Genomic DNA, 2,652 nt, shown 5'->3' with positions numbered 1-2,652 from the left:
CTGCTCTGAAGAGGGGGTAGGATTAAGCAGCAGCAAAAGCATCACCCACTGGGAGACTGTGGCCTCCAACCCCTTCCCTCCCTGAGATAGGCTTCTGCCTCCTACACATCCCCTGCAGTCCCCCATGGCTTCTGCAAGGCCCCCCACACTCTGGGGGCACGTTATGGCTTGCAAGGGGCAGCACTGTGCCCAGAGCCTGGACACACGTTCCCAGCTTCTGACAGTCCCTAGGAGGGGGGAGGGGAGGGAGTGGGGCCTGCTCCCAGGCGCTGATGGCATTGCCCTGGCCTTGCCAGCAGGCTGTGGCACTGCCCAGACCCCAGCTCCACCCCTGTCCTTGGGGCTGACCCCATGCTAGGCAGGTCCTGCCAGAGCCCCCACCAGGACCACCCCTTGCCTGAGTCCATCATGGCCTGGAGCATCTCCAAGAACAGCTTGTGCATGGGCACTTTGACCTCCAGCTTCACCCCATAGAAATGCGCCAGCACTTTGCCCGCTGTCTGGCGGAGGAGCGGTAGCGTGAGCAGCAGCCTGCCTGCCCGGCGCGGCTCAGCACCCTCTCCGGTGCCAGCCCGGCCAGCTTCGTACTCCAGCAGGGCCTCGTGCAGAGCTTCCGACAGCTGCTCCACAGCCTCGAAATCTTTGATGTGCACAAAGTTTGAACTGGCAAGGCCCAGGGCCTTCAGTAGAACGTACTCCTCTCCCTCCAGCCGCAGGGCCTGCAGCCTCTGCACCAGTTGCAGCAGGGCAGACCCCCGTTCCTCCAGTCCAGCTGCCCGTGCCCCCTCTTCATCCAGGACTAAGTCCTCAGCGAAGGTCAGCTCATCCTGCAGTGGCAGTGAGAGCTGGGCCACAGCTGGCACCAGCAACTCCATCCACACGCTCTGCAGTCCTGACATCTGGTCAGACAGCGACAGCAATTAGAAGCCTGGGATGCTCTTGGCCCAGCTGATGGTGACCACGATCTCTCAGTCAAAGAGGTCACAGAGGATAGCCACGGCTGGGAGATGCCCATCAGGGCCAGCAGGGTCGGGCATGGCATAGAGCTCCTGAGGCTCAACCACCAGCAGATGAGACACCAGCACATTGACTGGGGCTGTCTTCCGGGGACCTCCAGCAACTGCCAGGGGCCCAGCAGGGAAGGGGCCTGGAAAGGGCAGCGGATCCACTTCTGGCCACCGCTTGTACTTCTGCCACTCACCCCGGACGCGGTCCAGGCGCACTCCCGCAGGCACTTGATGAAGCAGCAGGCCTGGCAGGCCTTGTGTCTCTGCTTGGTGATCTCACACTCGTTGGATGCCGGACAGCTGTACTCGATGCTCCCCTGGATGGTCCTCTTGAAGAGGGCTTTGCAGTTCTCACAGGATGCCACACCGTAGTGGTAGCCGGAGGCCACGTCCCCACAGACCAGGCAGAGGCGCTTGGGCAGGGAGCTGAGCACCAGCTTCCCACCTCCCTGCTCGCCATGCCCAGCCCCCTCCCCATCCTCCTCTTCCTTGTGGCCTGGGAAGCAGCAGGTGGGAGCTGGACCAGGGGCCAGGGCCAGAGGAGGCTCCGGTCTCCGTCTCCAAGGAACCCTTTGGACTGTCAGGCCTGGCTGGTTCTGCCATGATGTACAGAGGCTCACTGCCCACCACCCGGCTGGACATTGTTAGGCAGGGACCCGGACCCGACATGGCGGCGCCACTCGGAGTAGCGGGCCCTTTGTTTGGAGACTTCCCTCCCTCTTTGAACACACCCTCAGACTTACATACATCAGAGGTTCCAGCTGGGCAGCCACACGCCCCCATGACCTGCAGCTCACCTGCATTCTATAAGTTGGTAAACAGCAGTTTCGGTTAACAGTTTCCAAAGACCCCTTCCTCCGGACCCTTACTCAACTCCTGCCCTAGTAGTTTCAAGACCCCCCAAGCCCTGTTTGCACGACCAGCTTCCCTGCCTCTGGGGCTGTAAGAAGCCCCTACCCTCCTCCCTCAGCGCGACTTTCCCGGCCCACGCCTTTGGACCCAGGAACCTCGCCCGCAAGCCCTAATAAAAGCTATTCTCACTGCCATTTGCCTTCTGTCTTCGTTCCCGGTTCGGCTCCAGCCTCAGTTTACCCTTACGGACATGGCGCTGGTCACCTGACACGCGGCTGCCCTCCTGCCCCAGCAGGCCGATGATCCCAGGCACAAGGCGGGCGCCGCTCCACCCCCTCATGCCCGGCCTGCAGGTCCACTCTTACACTCCCGCTGTGGCAGAGGCTGCCACCCGCCGCACCCAGCCCCCAGCCTGGCACACCTTCGGGAAGCTGCCTAAAGTTGCCAGGCCTCCCCCCAGCCCCGGCGCCCCCCGGGAGAGCTCTGCCAGGTTATCAGGAAGTAAGTGGGGAGAGCCAAGGAACAGGAAGTTCCCCCTGCCCTTGTGATGACCTTTGACCCAGAGAGGAGGGCGGCCCCAGGCCCCTTCGAGCGCCCCCACGCGGTCTTCAGCGCCGCTTCCCCGACGTAGAGCCCTCTCCGTCTTCCACCCCCGGGACCTCGGCAAGCGCGGGATGGAAACCTGCAAACCTGCCCGGGGCGAGCTGGATCGGAGGCCCAACCCTGACCCGGGCCAGGACCCGCAGCCAGAGCCAGATCCTGCCCCAGGCCGGCCCACCAGGACTCGGACGCG

General features: G+C 63.3%; 1 pseudogene; it reads right to left on the bottom strand.

Annotated features, from left to right (window-relative positions):
* Positions 1-227: 227 nt before the first annotated feature.
* On the bottom strand, positions 228-1,649 carry LOC105537067 (annotated as a pseudogene).
* Positions 1,650-2,652: the final 1,003 nt, after the last annotated feature.

The sequence above is a fragment of the Mandrillus leucophaeus genome, unplaced genomic scaffold (assembly GCF_000951045.1).
Source record: "Mandrillus leucophaeus isolate KB7577 unplaced genomic scaffold, Mleu.le_1.0 Scaffold168, whole genome shotgun sequence".
NCBI lineage: Eukaryota > Metazoa > Chordata > Mammalia > Primates > Cercopithecidae > Mandrillus > Mandrillus leucophaeus.
Note: the sequence above shows the minus strand (reverse complement) of the source record. Positions and strands in the feature narration are given on the sequence as shown.